Raw genomic sequence first — 20,838 nt, forward strand, 5'->3', positions numbered from 1 at the left:
TATTGGATCGACGTCAAATTTTTCAAATGGCATGGCCTTGTGGATTATCAAAACACATTAGCATTTTCCAAGGAATGCAATGCTGTAATTAGTTTTGTGATAGCCGTAATGGTACAGAAGTTATTGACACTGTAAAATTGCAACCGAGTGCTGCGATACCCACCGGTATGTTCAAGAGGATGTGCTCAATGTGGTTTCCATTGTGACGAACACACACACACCCCTGGACTTTTTTGTATGGGGTTACTTTGAAATGGCTTAAGTATGCCAAGAAAATCCGTGATGCACACCACCTTCACTACCTTATTATGCGGGCCTGTTATCAAATACCTCCACACATGCTCATGTGCGTCCATGCAGAGTGGATCTCACGCCTCAAAGATTTTGTTCGGCACAATGAAAACCACATTGAGCACATCCTCTAGAACATACCGATGGGTACCGCAGCACGTGGTTGCTAGCTTTCAGTATCAATAACTCTTGTACCTTTACAGTTATCACAAAACTAATTACAGCATTGCATTCCTTGGAAAATTCTAATGTATTTTAATTCTCAACATGCTCCCCTTGCCATTTGAAAAAAAATGACCTCGATCCAATATGGCCAACTTCAAGATAGCGGCCATGTCCCAGAAGCATCCTCACACATGGGTCCCTTACCCTGATGTACCCAGGTGAAGTTAGATTTGCCATTACCGCATCCGTTTCAGAAGAAAAAGGGTGTCCTGGGACTTTTGAATCACCCTGTATATTCCCATCAAGGCAATGTGACAAAAGAGTCCCTTCTAGGCACCTGGAGGCAGTTGCCCCTTCTCTTTTGCCACCATGAAATAACTGTCCTTGTCCCCCTCCCCTTCCCCAGTTTTGGCACCTAATCGCCGATACCTACTGATCAGAATTATTCAGATAATTCAGAGTTCCACAAATTAAAAATGTTTTCAAATTTCCTTTATTTTCTTAAACCAGAACCATTGATTAGCCAAGTTAATTAAATCATACGCATTAGCAATTTTTATTACAATTGCTTAACCTCGCTACAAAGAATCGTAGTGAGGTTAAAAATAAAAAATAAAAACATTTTAGCCAGTAGCCAGTAGCTGTGATTGGGTGCCAAAACTAGGGAGCAAGGACAATTTACGTTCTCTTAGTAGACAAGTTTGAGCTTTTGTTCTAGGTCCACTTTTATGACAGATAGACTAATTGGGACTGGACCTACAGTTTAAAGTGGGATCCGAACCACTGAGCAATTTTCCTTTACCGGGTATCGAACTCGAGACCCCTTGATCACAAGTCGACGATGGTACCACTACACCATCGGGGAGGCACAAATGTTGTAAAAGAGAGAATGTATTGGCGTCCCGTGAAATTATTGGCGCCCTATTAATTCAATATTGATTTCAGCCTGGATCCAAAAATTTTCTTGCTCGATTAGCCTTTCTGTGCGTAAATCAATCAATCAATTTTAGAAGTTGTGGGTGGTAATTGCCCCCTGCAGGTACACTTGAACATCGATGTTTGCCCCCCTAGAACTCATTTCCGTCCAAGGTTGGGGGCAATGCCCCCTGCCCCCCTATGGTTGCGCCACTGTGTGTGTGTGGAGGGGGCACTGCCCATTCAATCGCCGCCACTGCTGGTAGCCTTGCATCAATGATTGCAGACTTCTGGAGACTGCCTCTCTACGCAACAAACACATTCATTTATGAGTAGTGTAATTGGTGATAGGATAAGGACAACAAATGAAGAGGTCATTTGATTAACAGACCCGATTTGGCTACACTTAAAACTAAGGCAAGATGCCCATATGGCTCAATTGCCCAAGTGTCCTATGCTGTTTATCCCAAGAATTCTGAATCCTAGTGTACAAATGAAGAACCCTCAACAGACAGATTTGGCTACACTTAAAACTATGTCAAGTACCCATATGATCTTATTGCTTACAGTGTGCTACTCTGTCAAAATCCCAAGAATCCTGAATTCTAGTGTACAAATGAAGAACCCTCAACAGATTGATTCGGCCATGTGTGCAAAAGCTGAATCTGTGAGATTGTTGTCCATAAGCTTGTCAAAAATATGCCCCTCTTGATATTGTTTTGGCCACACTTAAAACTAAGCCAAAAATGCTCATATCCTCATGCTCTACAACTTACAGATCAATACAATTCAGGATTACCTTGGACAAAGGCAGGCTGCAAATTGAACTGTTACCTGTTTTCTTCCTAATTTTTGATCAGTTTATTGCCCGGGGCAGTAATTACTTAGCTCAGAAATGCATTAGTCTGTCAGACAGTTTCGATCGGGAAAATTGATGCATTGCTTGCCCCGGGCAATAAATTATGCACGCTTAGGGGCTTTCATATTCCATTATTGTTGGCACGCATGGGGACTTTCATATGCTGGCATGCATATAAGCTGAAAGGGGGCATTATTGATATTTCTGTATAATTCTAGGGAAAATTCCCTTTGCATGATAGCATGTATGGGCCTTCATGCCATTGACTCCAATTCACTGGAAGAGCATGAAACTTCAATTAATATTTCTGTGTAATAGGGGGAAAATTCTTAGTAAAAGAACATTACCCCCTTGCATGACAGCATGCAGGCCTGACTCCAATCCAAAAGGCTTTGCTCTGAAATAATATATACACAAGTAAGACTTTGAGAATATTCACTGCACAGTTAAAATCCAATTTTGACTGTATTAGCTGATATCCAGCTCATAGCTCCCAGGTCTGAAACCTGGTAGAGAGTGTGGGCATAGCCCCATAGCTTATATGCCTTGTAATCAAGAGGTTCCTGGGCTCTGATACTCAGTAGAGCGTGGCATAGCCCCATAGCTTATATGCCTTGTAATCAAAGGCTCCTGGGTTTGAGGCCTCCCCATGGTGAAGTGCTAGTCTTGCTGCCTTGTAATCAAGGGCTCCGGGTTTGATACCAGGTAAAGTGTGTAGGCCTCCCTGATGGCAAAGTGTTGGTATTATTGCCTTGTAATCAAGAGGCTCCCGGGTTTGAGACCTGGTAAAATGTGTGAGATTGAAATACATGTGGCAGAATAATATCCCCACACGTGAGACTTTGAGAATATTCACTGCTAGCTGATATCCAGCTGATAGCTCCCAGGTTTGATACCTGGTAAAGTGTGTTATACAACAGCATAATAGAGCAAAACTATTTTATATTGGGGATCACCAGAGCCTAGTTACTGCTGTTGTCTGGGTATAAAAGCACCAGCTCAGCCACTAACTGCTGTTATAATTGTTTTGGCATATTTTCCATAGTTCTGTTTTTTTGGACCAAGAAATTTTATATAAACAAACAATAAAAATGCCAAACTTGAAATATTGCAATCAATGCAATAAAAATATATCTAGTTCTAATTGGGCTAGGCACCGGCATAATTGTGATCCTAAGAAATGCAGAAAGGCTACAAAAATATGTCCAAGATGCCATAAAATATTAAGTAAAGCATATTACAATAGACATAAGTGTACTTGTTATGTACAGTCATCAACATTGCCCTCACAGCCATCTACATCTGGTCTGAAAAGAAAGCATGAAACACCTGTTAATGCTAGAGCAGCAAAGCAGCCACGCAATGCACTACCTATCCATAGCAGTTTTAATGGCCAACTTAGGGATCACTGTTTTGAATCAGAGCCAAGATGTGACATTAAGAATTTTTTGAACAGTATAAATCCTGATGTGCAGGCAATTCTAAATGCACAAAATGGCTCTTATAAGCTGTCCCTCAAATTGTTTACACAATATAAGAAATCAAATGGCACAAAATTTACACAGCTCCACATAACAGAAACTATAGCTGTATATTCAAATGCAAATTTAGACAAAATAATAAGCAGTTTGATAGAGCAATTGAATATTAAACACTCTGAATTTGCAGCAAAAGAATCGGGTTGGAGCCTATGTGGATCTCCACACAAGTTATATATTAATATTTCTGAATTCAGCCCATTACAAGGTTCCACATATCTGCTATTACCTGCCAATATTAAAAACAAAAGAGCCGTGGTTAACATAGAAAATAATGATGAGAAATGTTTTCTGTGGTGTATTTTACCTGCTTTGTATCCAGTTTTAAGGCACCCTGAGAGAATAACTTACTATAAACAACATGAACATGATTTTGATGATGCTATGGAGGGCTTAGAATATCCAATGTCTGTTCAGAATATTGATAAATTTGAAAAAAAGGCCAGGGATATCAATGGTAAACAATTATCTATTAATGTTTTTATTTGTTCTACTGGCCGTGGCAATTGCTTGATAGATCCTCTCAGAATCAGTACACTTGATGATGATTCTACTGTCCCGATTGATCTGCTCTTAATTGAAGGGGATGACACATACCATTACACTCTGATACACAGTCTTGAAGCTTTAGTCAGAAAACAACTAGACAAATCCAATACAATATTCAAGTTGTGCAGAAGATGTTTGACTGTATTTGATGGTAGAAAAATAATAAATGGGGTTCAGGAACAAAATGCAGAAATTGCTAAAAACAAGTTAATTGAACATTTAAAATACTGTGGCAACCATAAACCTGTTCATATACTTATGCCTAACCCAAATGAAAATGCCAAATTCAAAAAATTTGAAGCCTTGTTGGAACACCCAGCATATATAGTCTGTGATTTTGAATCGAACCTCAAACCCCTTGCATTCTGCAGCCCAGATCCTGATGAATCTTCAATTACATCATACCAGTTACATGAACCTTCTAGTTTTTATTATGTGGTTGTACAGGATGGGGTTGTTAGTAAAGAATATTTATACATGGGATCAGATGCCATCAAAAAATTTGCACATAGAATAGAAAATGAGTGCCATGACATAGCATCTAATGTCTTATTAAAATCAAAACCTATGTTGCCTTTAACAGAGGATCAGATTGAAGATTTCAACAATGCAGAAAAATGCCCGGTATGTGATTCTGAATTTTCAGATACAAATATCAAGGTGAAACACCATTCTCATACAGATGGTAAATTCAAAATGGCCCTGTGTAATAGCTGTAATATTAAGATCCAGAGACGAAAATTTGTCCCTATATTTTGCCATGGTGCATCCAATTATGATTTTCATCATTTGATCAGGTACGAGGGGTTTGACAAGCAGAATTTAAATATTTTAGCAGAAAATAATGAGAAATATATAGCTATTAGCAAGATAATTAAAGTTAATGGTGTTCCCATTCACTTAAGATTTCTTGATTCCTACAGAATTCTGTCTGCTAGCCTGGCTACACTGGCCAGTCAATTATCTGATGATCAATTCAAAATCACATGTGCTTTGTTTCCAAATCAGGACCTGAAATTAATTAGGCGGAAGGGTGTATATCCATATGACTAGGTTACAGATTTTTCTAAATTTAATAAGTGTTCTCTACCACCACAACAAGAGTTCTACAGTAAACTCAGGGCATCTGGAATTACTGATGATGATTATCACCATGCCCAGTTGATGTGGAACAATTTAAAATGCCAGACATTTGGTGATTATCACAAGGCATATTTAAAACTTGATGTCACTCTCTTAGCTGATATACTTCAGGCATTTAGAAAATCTTCCATGGAAAATTATAAGCTGGATCCAATGTATTTTTACAGTGCACCAGGCCTAGCATGGTCTGCAATGTTTTTAAACGCAAAAATGTAATTGGATCTGATCCAAGATCAAGATATGTATCTGTTTATGGAGCAATGTATAAGAGGAGGCATGGTGCAATGTTCTCAGAGATATGCCAGAGCAAATAACAAGTATGTTCTCAATTATGATCCAGCACCGCAATCAAATTATATACTTTATGTGGATGCCAACAGCCTGTATGGTTATGCTATGATGGATAAACTGCCATATGCAGGACTTGAGTGGGTTGAAGATTTCAATATTGAAGATCTTCAGGATTTTGATGACAGTAACTATGGCCTGTTCTTAGAGGTTGATCTGACAATTCCTGATGATTTACACAACAAATTTTCTGATCTGCCCCCAATTCCTGAGGTTAAGTGTTCACCTGGCTCTAAACAGAAGAAGCTCATGATGACTCTAGAGCCAAAACAGGATTATGTCATATATTACAAAAACCTCCAGTTCCTGATGCATCATGGTGTTCAAGTGATCAAAGTTGGCAAAGTTTTGAGGTTCAGGCACTCAAGATGGTTGAAGCCATATATTGATACAAACACAGAGCTTCGAACATCTGCAATGAGCCAATTTGATAAGACCTTGTTTAAATTGATGGTAAATTCAGTGTATGGCAAAACCATAGAAAATGTCAGAAAACATACTGATGTTAAATTAATTACTGACCCCAGCCGGAGCAAAAAATTGATTGCAAAGCCTAATTTCAATTATAGAAGAATTTATGATGAAAATATGGCACTTTTTAATATGAAAAAAACAAAGATTAAGTTTGATAAACCTATTTATGTAGGGGCTGTAATATTGGAATTGGCCAAATTACACATGTTAAAGCTCTATTATGGTATTGAAGCCTTTTTATGATGATCGTGTAAAACTGATGTACATGGACACAGATAGCTTTATTCTTGATATTCAGACAGAAGATGTTTATCAAGATATATCACAGCCTGCATTGCTTGAATATTTTGATACCAGTGAACATACAAAGATTCAACCCCACAACAAAAAGGTGCCTGGCAAGTTAAAAGATGAGACACTTGGTGATGTTATTGTGGCATTTGCTGGGTTAAGGGCCAAGATGTACAGTTTTGAAACATGTATTGGTGCTGTTGCCAAAAAGGCCAAGGGCATTGGCAGAGTAACTGTGGACAAAGAGCTCCAATTTAAAGATTACAAAAATTGTCTCAAAACCCAGAGTTTAATCAGAACATCAGAATGCAGAATTCAGAGTGTGGATCACTTGTTGACTACAAATGTTGTAAGAAAAGTGGCTCTGGACCTACATGATGATAAGAGATGCATTTTATCATGTGGCATACATACTCTACCATGGGGTCATTGTGATTTGAAAAGTGGTAATCAATGCCCAAACACAAAGCATGATTTGAAATAAATAAACATGCCTATGAACTTATTTGGGTTCAAAAAACAGGCTGTTATGGACCTGCCAACACCAGCACCCTCTTCTGATATACAATCTGTAATATCTAAACTAAGTGGTTTGTTAATTATTCATCTGAACAGCATACTTACAGATGTTGATGATGAAACAGGTAAAACATTGTACATATTTAACAATAATTTAAATTATTACCAATTACCTGTAGGTGGTCAATTACAATTTATTACAACCCCCGAGGGTAATGTCAAGATTTCAATAGGGAGAAATATTTATAGAATTAAGCAATCAAACATGATTTCTGGTACTGTATATACTGTTTCTGCTGGTGACTGCTTATATACTGAGGTCCCGGGATCCTATGACAAGCTTATACCTTTTTATATAGAATTAAGAATTAGATATTCAATAATAAATAACCACTAAATCAAAATGCCTAATGATATATTTGGCCATACAAGACATGAAGATCACAGTGATGAGATTCTGATGCTTGATGTCAGAGTCAAAAAATTAAGAAGTGATTTACAAGCTTTACAAACCACACTCAATGCTAGTCTTCAACTAGAAATTACAAATTTACAATCACAATGCATGGACCCTCTTCTTAAAATTGACTCAGAACGTAAATTATTGCTTCAAAAATATACTGACTTGGCCACATTGGATAATTTTCAAAGTTTAGAGGAGGCTGTAGCAGCTCTTCAAGCCAAATTTAAGACCCAGGCCACCAACTCTGAGCAATTGAAACAACAATTGGAAGAGCAGATAAATAATGTCCAGACACAGCTCCAAACAATTGTCAAAAGCATAAAGTCACAAGAAGATTTTGATCTAGTGATTTCCACTCTAAAGGAACAGATTCAATTACTACAGATTCCTAATCTGGACCCTCTGAACAATGCCATAGCCGAGGTTAAAGAAAAAATTGAGACACTTGAAAATTTTATGAACAACTTGCCATCTTCTGATGCTCTGAGTGCTATAACTCGGAGTGTTGCCAACATTAAGCTGCAACTTGAAACATATGAAGATTTTGGAAAAATTCAGAGTACCATAACCCATCTTGAAGGTACCATAGCAGCAGTGCAAAGTGATCTGACAAATGTACAAGAAACTGTAGAATCCCGCTTGCCTGGTATTGTGGACACCCTTGTCAGTGTCCAGCAACAGATCACAAAACTTGAAAACCTCAACACTGAATCTGAGCTATCTCATTTTCATCACTTGATCGATGATATCCAAACAAAGCTTAACATTTTACAACAATCAACACCTACTCAGGCAGACATAACCCTGCTCCAAGATGCTATGCAAAGTGTGGCTGATGCTTCTGAATTAAATAATGTAAAATTGGCACTTGATTCTTTGCAGAATACTGTATCAAATCTGCCTACATCACAGGAACTTAAAAATATTAAGAGAGCTGTGAATCGCATATTGAAATCAGAAGATATCAAGAATATCCAAACAGAGATCAAACAACTTACTCAGACAGTGGCCACTCTACCAACTAATGAACATATTAATGAACTGCATGCCCTGTTTGAGGATATCAGAAGACAAGTCCATGATCTTACTGCTCAAAATTCAAAATTGGCAGTTGTTGAAAATTTACAGCAAATTGTAGCTAATATCAAGCAACAGCTAGGAAGCATGCAATCCAACCAAGCAAATGCTCTGTCTGTTTTTGCCACCCAGCTTCAAGAGATTGAGCAACAATACAAAAAACTTGTTGTGGACATAAAAATCAAGCCGGGCCATGATGATGTTGTTAGGACTATCAATGAGCACCTTGAATCTGTAACAAGTAGATTGCTTACAGCAGAAAAATAAATAACTGGCATAATCGAGAATCCTAAACATACAGTAATTCTTGAATTGTACAGTATCCCCAACAAAGAATATGATTCACCGTTTACACCAGGTGGCAAAATATATATGCTGTCCCCTGCACAATTTTATTACCAGTTTTTTGTTCGGGGCACACTTAGACCAATCAAGATCAAATATTGGCTACAACCACAGGCACGCCACTACCCTACCTTATCAATAACTAATGCAGACAACAAACAAAAAATCACCAGTGTAGAGTTAGAGGATTTTACAGACCCCAATACATTAGAACCATCTTATGCTGAAGATGATGGCTCTCTGGAATTTAATATACAAATAGGAGACAAACTGTATTTAGAAAATCCTGTAGTATCAGCTGCTGAACACCCTATAGTTGCAATATTCTTGTTTACATACTATGTCTAGACAAATTATTGTTGATGAATTACACAGGCAAGCCAGACATAATTATAAGAGACTGCCGGTGGTTACAAAAGGCATAGATGATTTATGGCAGTGTGACTTGGTTGAGATGGCAAGTGGACAGCTGAAAAACTTAGACAAGATCAACAAGGGCTACAAGTATCTACTCACTGTCATAGACACATTTTCAAAATTTGCCTGGGCTGTGCCACTCAAATCCAAGACTGGAAAATGTGTTACAGAAGCCTTCAGGACAATCATCAATCAGAGTGGAAGATCACCGTGCTATTTGCAAACAGATAATGGCAAAGAATTCTATAATTCGGTGTTCCAACAATTTATTAAAAGCCAGTCAATACAACATTACTCGAGTTACAGTGATCTCAAGGCCTCTATTGTTGAAAGATTCAACAAAACCCTAAAAAATCATATGTATAAACAATTTACCCTCCAAGGTAATTATAAATGGCTCAGTATTCTACCAGAACTTCTACATAAATATAACAACTCGGTCCATTCCACAATCAACATGAAACCCTCTCAGGTAACTTCATCTGATGAGCAAAAATTGATCAGTACTGTTTATTATCCTAGATACCAGCCAACAACAAGAAAAGCCAAATACAAGGTAGGTGATCAAGTAAGAATCAGCAAATATAAGCACTTATTCAAAAGAGGCTTTACCAGAAACTGGAGCACTGAATTATTTACAGTGGTTCAAGTTAAACCTGGGACCCGATACACATATATAATAAAAGACCACCGAGGAGAAATTCTCAAAGGCAGGTTCTATGAGGAAGAACTCAGCAAAACTAAGCAGCCTGACACATATCTCATAGGAAAAATCATCCCCGGAAAAGGCAACAAGATACTTGTCAAATGGCTAGGACTCCCAGAACACAGCTGGATCGAGGCAGACAAAGTGATACTATGAACACCTGGGATGTTATAAAGAGGCTGCCAGAGCCTGAACAGCAGATTAAGAGAAATGGCAAGCTGTTGCCTGATAATATTAGATGTCTTATTGTTGGGCCATCGGCTTGTGGTAAAACTACACTAATGATTGATATTTTTTTGTTGGCACCCAACTGGTTAGACTGGAAAAACAGGCACTTGTATGTCTTCTCTAAGAGCTTAGAACAATTAAAATATCAGCAGTTGATGAAGCTATATGATGGACTGGATATAGCCACTTTTGAATCAGATGTTAAGCCACTCCATGAATGTCTTGATAACACTGTTGTTGTGTTTGATGATATTATACTGGATAATCAAAACAAGGTTAGACATTTTTTTACACAGGGGCGGCACAAAAACATAGATTGCTTCTACCTGGCACAGACTTTTTCTAAAATACCGAAGCAGCTGATCCGAGACAACAGCAATTTTATATGTGTGTTTCATCAAGATCATACCAACCTCAAACACATACATGATGAATATGTAGGTGAGGACTTGAGCTACAATGATTTTTCTAAGTTTTGCAGTAGGTGCTGGAACCAGGACAGCTATGGGTTTGTCACAATTGGTATGACAAGGAAACCCAATAGTGGCAAATACAGAAATAAAATCAACAATTTTCTAGACATTGAAACATATAAAATTACCATGAAAAGGCCAATCATTGATGATCTTAAATTAAGAGACTATCTTGTAAAAAGATTTAAGGGATGGAAATCAGAGAACCGAGGAATCTATGAACAACACAAGCAAACAGAACAACCTATTATTGGTGCTATTAGTGAATTAGGTAAAAAAATCAAAACTGTTACAGAGCAAAATCAAAATTTGATCACAGAGCTTGTACCTGTAGCTGCTAGGAACATATTAGATTATCCAATCACCCCACTTTCTAGTATTCATACACCTAGTCCTGTTGCTCCTCGAAGAATTGAAGCTACTCAGGATCCTATTGAATTGGGTCTTCTTGCTCAAAAATATTTAAGCACACCTAAAGACAACAAAGATGAGGTCTTTGGCTTATATGCTGACACAGAGCGTGATGGTAGCATCATACATAGAATTGGCAATTTCAGAGTAACATTTATGGGAGATGATATAATTGTATATTCAGAATCTCATCTTGGAGAAAAAGGTGGTTTTGTTAAATATCCTGGAACACCTGGATTGTGGGAACTGATGACTAGGAAGAGACCTGGCAGCTATACAGATCAAGATTATGAGCATTACAAAGAAATATTAATAAAATCAGATGCTCTGTACCAGAACAATGATCCCACACAAAAAAGAGTCAAGTCTAGCAGTGGAGCAAAATACAACAACTTAATCAAGCCCATATGGTCACAGATCAAGACTGGTAGTGGAATCAAACAATACAACACCCTGCCTAAAGAATTTGTCTGGGTTGATGATGTCAGGAAACTTGTAGATAGGTTGCTGGTGATAGCTGGGGAAGAAAATGCTGGCAACCACAATTTTTACAATGAAAAGGTTGGAATTATGGACATGATAAGCACCAAATTGTCTAATTTTATAGTGAATGACACTAAGGGGATTGGATATCTTATAAAAATTATTAATACTCTACCACCTAAATTTTGGAATATCTCTGAGGGTCGGGGGCTGGTTAATGACATCATAAACAAGCTACCATTTGAACTACACATTCCAGGCTATCAGTATTGTGGTCCAGGCACAAAATTGGACCATAGATTAAACAGAGGGGATCCTGGTGTTAATCCCCTAGATGCTGCTTGTAGAGACCATGACATAGCATACAACACACATTCTGATCTTGATAGGCGACATGTTGCAGACAAGAAATTAGAAGAGGCTGCATTTGGTAGATTTGTAAGCAAAGATGCTTCTTTAAGTGAGAGAATAGCAGCATTGGGGACCACCATAGCTATGAGCACCAAACAAAAACTGGGGTGGGGGTTGTGATAAATTAAATAAATTTAAGACACTTAATTAAGCTATGTAAACCCAGAATATATATATATAATAAACCTACAATGAAGGCCAAGGGTGTTATGTATCAGATACCTTATGCAGGCCTTAAATCTCTTAAAACTATTGATAGTCTTTTAACCAAAAAGCAGCGCAAGAAAAAAAATTCTTGTCTTGCCAAGGGCCATGGTATGAAATTGTTACTTAGTACCCCCCCCCCAATTAAAAAAAATACAGCAATCTAGAAAAAAATCACATGTGGGTGGCTTCATATTTACTATCCCGGCCATCTCAGCAGCTTTGGGGGCTGTTGGGAGCTTGGCTGGGGGATCAGCTGCTATAGCAAAAACAGTAATAGATGCTAAGAAGAATAAGGCAGAATTAGATGAATTGAAGCGCCATAATCTGGCTATGGAAAAACAAGGCAAAGGTGTTAAGAGAGCCATGAATAAGTTTTTTTAAAAAAAAAACAAGAGTCGCTTACAAACCAAGATATTGAAGCTTTAATCAAGCCACTGGGCATCAAAAATTTTAGAGGTGTGTACATGTCTGATTCTTTACCAGAACAACCACTCAACAAAGAGTGTGGCATAGTTAATTTGGAAAAGTACAAAAATCAGGGCACTCACTGGATCTGTTATCTTAAATATTTAAAAAATGAGGCATTTGTGTTTGATTCATTTGGAGGTATTCCACCTGAAAATTTAGTAAAATATCTAAAATCAACTAATCTTTATTACAATAATGCCCATGTTCAAAATTTCAAAGATGTTAATTGTGGACATCTGTGTTTATCTGTTCTTAGATATCTGTCTCAAATAAATAAACCATCAATTGAAAATTTTCAAAAAGCCCTGTGGTATTTAAAACATCATGGGGGTATTCCATCTCACCAGCCAAAATTCAATATTGAAACTTAGATTACATGATGATATAGTGTATCCCAAAACAATAGCTCTCAGAGCATTTTATGGCATGTACTTTATCCCCAATATTACACACCACAACAACACAATCACAGTTGGGGATCAAAAAATTGTCATCACTCCAGGGCAGTATAATCTGTCCACTCTAAATGCTAAGTTACCTAGAGGTATAGTGTTAACTCAAAATTCTGTCACTCACAGAGTAGAGATTGTGTCTGCTACAGAGACAGTGGATCTGGGTACTATAGGAGAGCTGTTAGGCTTTGAGAACAACACAAAACTGAACCAGCCATCAAACACACTGCTATTAATATACCTAAATTCTTAGCCATAGAGACTCTGAATATTCACTGTAATGTGGCCGAGGGTATGATCACCAAATCAAATGGCATAGGCACTCACAAACAAACTGGCATCATTGCAACATTCAAACCTAACTCTGAATTTATGGAACCGATCATCTACACTCCATCACCAACATTATATTTTCCTGTGTGCCATAATAGAATAGATTACATTGAGTTGATGGTCACTAATGAAAAAGAAGAATTAGTTGATTTTGCTGGAGCCACAACAACTGCTATCATAGAGATTAATATTTAAATAAAAATACATAAAAAAAATGGAAAATATTGAGAGTTATGAGTTACAATCATTCCCCCCAAACAGGAGGACCTTTGTAAATTTAAATCAACCCAACACAGAGATTGAGGTTGATCTTGATGTAGGGGATGGCTTTATACACCCTCACAGAGCAGATCTATACATCAAATTTGATGTTGTAAAGCTCGATGGTACAGATTATCCGGCAAATTCAAATATAAGATTGGTAGACAATTTTGTGCCACATCTGTTCTCTGAAATTGAGATCAGAAAACATGGTGTTGTTATAAACAGAGTGGATTACCCCGGCATTACCTCTACAGCTTTGGCCACACTAAAATTATCCAAAACCGAGGCTTCTTACTACAAAATAGGTGGATTTGAGGCTGGTGATAAAATTATATCTAAAAGCCACACAGTGCTGTTCCCCATGCGCCTGTTGCCAGGATTCTTCTCAGATTACAAAGATATTATGTGGAAGGGTGGTTTAAGAATTACATTTAGAAGAGCTGCCAATGATAATAATGCTTTGATGAGGTACAGTACATTAAATTCTACCGGGGAAGCTCTGCCTAATACCCTACTTGATGAAGGCAAGTGCCTTATTCAGACTATGGAGCTAAGAATTCCAGTTGTTGAATATGAAGCCAGTTATGCTCTTAAATACAAAGCAGATATCCTAAAAAATCCACAGGTACCTTTACAATTTTATACATATCAATGTGTGCAGAAGCCTGCCACTGGTACCTATTATGAGTTTGATGCTACAAATTCATTCTCCAGTATACAATATGACATGCCAGATTTTGTGGTGGTACTGTTTCAAACTGGAAGACACAATAATCAAGAAAAAAATTCAAGTAAATTTAATAACTGCAACATCAAGAACATATATCTTAAAAATGGCAGAAATGAGGTGTTCCCTAGAGAAAATTATAATTTAGACATGTCAAAGAATGATTTCCTCAAATTATACGAGGCATTTACAGCATACAAAAGGGTCACTACTGGCAATACTGACATGTATTACACACCAGATGAATTCAAAGCACAGCGACCCATGTTTGTCATCAACACCTCAAAAAGGAAACAAGTTGTAGTTAATGACGGGACAAACATTAAAATTATCTGTGAATTCCATGATACACTCCCTGATGACACCATATGTAGTGTTATTCTTATAGGTGAAAAATCATATGTTTATGATGTAAGAAATGAGAGAGTCACAGAACAATTTTAGAAGGCCTCTGCAAAATGCATTGTTTTAGTACTAGATATACAAGTTGAGCCTGGTGTCCAATTAAAATATTGAGCATATTCCAGGTAACATATTAACATAACAGCAACAAGTATTTAAGCATATATTACATTATACTACTGTGTAAGCAAAAGCTCTCATGAGCATTTTTGGCTTAGTTTTAAGTGTAGCCAAAACAATATCAAGAGGGGCATATTTTTGACAAGCTTATGGACAACAATCTCACAGATTCAGCTTTTGCACACATGGCCAAATCAATCTGTTGAGGGTTCTTCATTTGTACACTAGAGTTCAGGATTCTTGAGATTTTGACAGAGTAGCACACTGTAAGCAATAAGATCATATAGGTACTTGACATAGTTTTAAGTGTAGCCAAATCTGTCTGTTGAGGGTTCTTCATTTGTACACTAGGATTCAGAATTCTTGGGATAAACAGCATAGGACACTTGGGCAATTGAGCCATATGGGCATCTTGCCTTAGTTTTAAGTGTAGCCAAATCGGGTCTGTTAATCAAATGACCTCTTCATTTGTTGTCCTTATCCTATCACCAATTACACTACTTTTATGGAAGGATAAAATTGAAATTTTTACAAGTTTGAAAAAATCGTCGATGTTATTTTCGTAGCATTTTATTGGTTCACATTTTAAAATTTCATGACTCGAGGGGTCCCCTTCCCAGGGTACGGGCCTAGTAACATGCATAACTTTCATGTACAACATATGTTTTACACATATGCAACATAAAACTACGTAAAATTAGAAAAATATCCGCTAACACTACGTGTACGTATTCAACGTTTCTTTAATACATATATATTCAACATATATTATTTAAAACACATCACATAATCATTTCATCCACCCAAAAATTATACAAATTGTCTCTGAAATGCGCACGCTCCTTTTCCTCAAAATAATTATTCATGCATTTAAGAGAAAATCAATGAAGATAAATCTTGCTTCTCTCTCTGGTAACTTAAAATGAATTACAGAAAACAATGACACTGCGAGCGAAGCGAGCAAAGAAATTTTTAGATCCAATTTTTAGTAAACATTAAACAATACTGAATTAATAGAGCGCAAATAATTTCACGGGACACCATGGCGTTCTCTTTTTTACATTTTTTTCATTTAGATCGTTCACCGTCAAGAGCCGACTCCCGTCGCCATCCTAACTACAGTCTGAACTTTATCAGATCAAGAAAAGCAGGTATTGCGAACGAATCAAACAAGAAAATTTTACGAGATGTATTTTTACTTGCATAAGATTTGAGATCAAAGGGGCGATTGCTCCTCTGCAGGTGCCATTGGAAGTCAGTGTTTGACCTCCCCATTAATTGACTTCCGTCTAAGGTTGGGGCAATGCCCTCCTGTGGAGCACCGTCAGCATCATCGCGCTTAGCTCGAAGTGGCAGAAAATCGAAGTAAAATAACACCAATTTATCAAAACCGTTTTGTAATTGTCTTCTATTTTAAAATACACACACACCATAGGCGTGTGCAGACCCTCTGATTAGGGGGGCCAAAAGCCTTGATAAAAGTTCAGTCGGAAAAAAAACATCACTTTATCTCACTGTTATTAGTTGCATTGCATCGATATATATATATATGCAGCAACATAGGCGCACCGTAACGAATAAATAAATTGTCCCTGAAATGTGCCGCGCTCATTTTGCTCCAAACAATTGTTTTCATGCATTTAACACAAAACTGTTTAGTAGCAAGAGTCTGAGGTAAACGTCCCTCTTTGGTAATTTACAATGCATTATAGAAAACAATAAAATTGCTAGCAAAGCGAGCAAAAAGAAATTTAGATCCAAATTTTTGCAAACTGAAAACAATATTGATTTAACATGGCACAACAAATATCATGGGGCGCCATGGCATTCTTTTTTCATTTTTTTTCATTTCGATCGTTCGTCGCCCAAGGCCAACTCCCGCCGCCCCCTAGCTACGACTCTGAACTTGACAAAACTGCAAAAAAAGAAAAAAATGCGAGCGAAACGAGCAAGAAAATTTTACGAAATCTATTTTTATTTGTATAACATTTGATATCGAGAGGGACAATTGCCCTCTGCAGGTGCTCTTAGCGGTCTGGAAGAAATAATGCAAGAAAAACGTGACAACTAATTCCATCTTGAGTATTCTTTTGTTCTGCTACTCTTAGATTCTACTAGTCTTGCTTACTTTTACCTCAATGTTTGCCCCCTCCCCTTGTCCCTCTAGAATTGATTTCCATCCAAGGTTGGGGAGGGGCCCATTGCCCCCTTGAAGTTGCGCCATTGCACCCCTTCCCCCCGTTGTTGCTTTAAACTTTAATCGGCTTGAAAATACTTCATTTTCTTTAAGATTATAATATCGTTTAATAAAGGCGATAAGATTCCTCTACACTATTTATTTATTTATTATTATCCTGCACACAACAGGCATCTGCCCTTTTACAGTGCACAGTACATTTGAGGATTTATACACTTAAAATAATATTTATACACATTTTCAGATATAAAAAATACATATAGAGATTATATATATCATTCTTATACATTACCGTGGACAAAAAATGAATCAAATCTTACACAATTACATTTATACTGGGCGAGTCTTTTAAAAGAGGCCCCGTGGAAAATGTGCTCCTTGCTTGTAGGCAACCCTGGTACACCGAAGAGAAGAGCGGGACAGAGAACAGTCCAGGATAGGTCATGTCATGTCATGTTGTCGAATATGCTTGGCACCGATATCCTGGACTGTTCTCTAACCCGCTCTTATCTTCGGTGTACCAAGGTTGCCTACATGCAAGGAGAGCATTTTCCACGGGGCCTCTTTTAAAAGACTCACCCAGTATATGTATGTGTGCATATATGCACACATAAAGCTGGTAAAGAAAGAAAACAGAAAATATAAAATTAAGTAAGAGTGTTGTCCAGTAAATAGCGTTTATACTCAGAAAACTTAGCAAATATGTCCAAGAGTACTCCCCTCTCTAACCATTCATTATGCAAGCTACACATTCTTCGCAGGGGAGCCATTTCTGCGGATTTTGTACGGCTGTGGGAAATTGCAAATTTCTAGGTGAAAGTATAATAATGTAGAAACATGGATGTCTGGATGGGGGGGCAAGGATGGCCACACCTTCCCCTTAGAAATGGAATATCAACATAAAAAGTATATATTTCACACGTATAATTTGATTTCAGTCACAGTAATTTACATACATTAATGCGATAGCTTCAAATTCAAGTAGTGTCTTTTGAGGGGGCAACACTATTATAGGGGTAATATGCCCCCATGGAAAATTACCCTGCTTGTCTCCATGGAAAAAAAAAATCTGCGGACGTCCATGATTGAAGGGGGGCTGTGCGCACGCCTATGCCGCCATTAGGGAACGCGAGACCCTGTGCGAACTATATCCGCGAGGCCTTTGTGTTATATAATGTTAAAATATCGATAACAACCGTTTCTCGTAAAATTCTTCTCTAGCGCCAACCTGGTTATTACCGTTCGCAGTATCGCCTTTTAGCAGTAATAAAATTTAAAATTTGGCAACCAGATTTTCTTAATGACTGCTGATTGAGACCTTGTTTTAGCGATACATGCCCTAGAAAATAAAAAATATGTTATCCTGTGTGTTCGCAGCCATGTATTGTAAATTTACTCTTGTTGTTGATATGTATTTTTTCTGCCAGAAAACGCACTAAGTACGGAAAGTGGAACATGACAGCAAGAGCCAGCCCCAGTGTGTGGCAACTCGGGCGCTCACCCGAAGCCCCGGCCTCCAGGGGACACCGCGCTAGATAAAAATAATAGTTTATGTGAGTTTTTTACGAGTTTATAGGATGCTGGTGTTTCCAATTAAGTAATTAATCTGATATTGCCTGCATTCGTATGTTATTTTGATATACTTAAACATATACAAAATTACTAAAATCATAAACAAAGTAGCTGCTACATAAAGATAGTGTTCCAAATGTTTGTATCAAAAATACATAACATATATTGTTTGTTTACTTATAGAATTAAATATATGAAAGTATTATTTTATGGAAACAATGCAAATTCACTAGTGTCAGAATTCAATGAAGAGTAAAGAAAACAATTATGTGATTGGATATGAATAATATTGCTACTTTTTTAGTTAAAGTAACAATATGATATTGAGCTTTCCCGGTTTTGCAATTAAATATGTACTAGGGGTACATGAGATTGATTGAGTGATCGATTTGTTGTTTTAAGTTCACTTTATGCCAGATAGGCTAATCGAGACTGGACCTACAGTTTAAAGTGGTGGGATCCTAATCACTATGCCATTTGCCTCTACCTGGTATCAAACTCGGGACCCCTTGGTTATAAGGCAACGACATACATCAGAATGAAAACGAAATGAACATGTAATAGTGTTTACATTATGTTTTTGTAGGACAACGCCTGTACTTCAGACTAAGGAACAAATATTGAAAAAAATATATACATATATATATATATATATATATATATATATATATATATATATATATTCCCCCTTCCATCCAAACCGATTCTAAAGACATAAGAGATAATGTTTTATTTCAACCCTATCGCCGCGATCACCCACATGTAGGTAGAAAACCTATACATAATAACCAAAACTAAAATCAATAACAAGTCAATCAAATGATAGTTTAAAGTGGGATCCGAACCACTATGTGCCTCCACCAGGTATCGAACCAATCCACCGTATCAGATCCTGCGTACGCGACTGAAGTATCACCCCTACAAACTGCAATTAGTGTGAAAGTTGAAACCTGATGACCTTGTAAAACGGTTAGATTTTTCTGAACATTTTATGTTACTAATGGAGGATAACGTAAATCTGTCAGGAAAAATAATTTTCAGTGATGAGGCAACATTCCACGTTGGTGGAAAAGTGAACAGACATAATGTAAGGATTTGGGGGAGTGAGAATCCACATGCAATTTTGGAAGTTGAGAGAGACTCCCCTAAAGTGAATGTGTTTTGTGCCGTATCGAAACGTCAAGTCTATGGCCCATTTTTTTTTTCGAGAGGCCACTGTGAAAGGTCCAGCTTATCTTGACATGCTCACTGAATGGTTATTTCCACAATTGGAAGAAAATGAAGGCCATAAATTTATTTTTCAACAAGATGGAGCACCTCCTCACTGGCATTTACATGTTCGGAAACATCAGAATGAGCGGTTTCCAGGAAGATGCACTGGACGTGCCAGAAATGATGATAATGTCTTCTACAATTGGCCGCCGAGGTCACCTGACTTGTCGGTCTGTGACTTCTTTTTTTATGGGGTTACATATAAGATTGTGTCTATTGTACCCCCATTGCCTCAAAACCTGCAAGAACTGAAAATTCGCATCACTTCTGCAATCCAGCCCATCCCTGTGGATATGTTAGGGCGTGTGTGGCATGAATGGGAATATCGCCTTGATGTCTGCAGGGGCACTCGTGGGGGCCACATTCAATGTCTATAAGTTGTAAAATAAAATATTTGAGTTTTTCTTTCAAATGTCACCAATTTCATTTAAATACGATTATCCAAAGCGACGTAATACCACTTTAAAGTATGACAGTATATTTATGGACACGCTGTACTTTGTTCGTACTACAAATGATGTTTTGCGGTCCTCAGAATCTTCGTCATGTTTTAAAACCATCCACATTTAACGCTTTTTTCCAGTTATTAAAACTGGTTAAAACTTAGGTTAATCGCGGCAATTACAAGACATAAATGAATGAGAACTCGCCTATGCCCAGATCGGCGCTCGAATCTTGAACGAAAGTCACATACACACATATATACGTACTAAAACAA

Source organism: Lepisma saccharinum, chromosome 16, assembly GCF_977018435.1.
Source record: "Lepisma saccharinum chromosome 16, izLepSacc3.1, whole genome shotgun sequence".
NCBI classification, from domain to species: domain Eukaryota; kingdom Metazoa; phylum Arthropoda; class Insecta; order Zygentoma; family Lepismatidae; genus Lepisma; species Lepisma saccharinum.